Below are 269 nucleotides of genomic sequence, written 5' to 3'. Positions count from 1 at the left end.
CCCACACGCTCGCTGGGAATGTTCGACCTGCTGCAGTTTGGGTTCTTACCCAAAGTCCCTCTGGGAAATTTCAACTCCATGTTGAGTAGTAAGTTTTTCAGACCGTTGTGTGTATTTGTATTGTTGTGACACGTCGAGCGTTTGAGCTTCAGAGACTCAACAGCATCATCAGACACACGCCTGACGAGATGAGACTGTTTACGGCTGCAGCCATCGACCCATATCTAATGGAGTCATTACCATTACAAACAGGAATTCTCTTTGGAATT

Source organism: Hippoglossus hippoglossus, chromosome 13, assembly GCF_009819705.1.
Source record: "Hippoglossus hippoglossus isolate fHipHip1 chromosome 13, fHipHip1.pri, whole genome shotgun sequence".
Taxonomy (NCBI): Eukaryota; Metazoa; Chordata; class Actinopteri; order Pleuronectiformes; family Pleuronectidae; genus Hippoglossus; species Hippoglossus hippoglossus.
The sequence above is the reverse complement of the archived record's forward strand: the minus strand, read 5'-3'. Positions refer to the sequence as shown.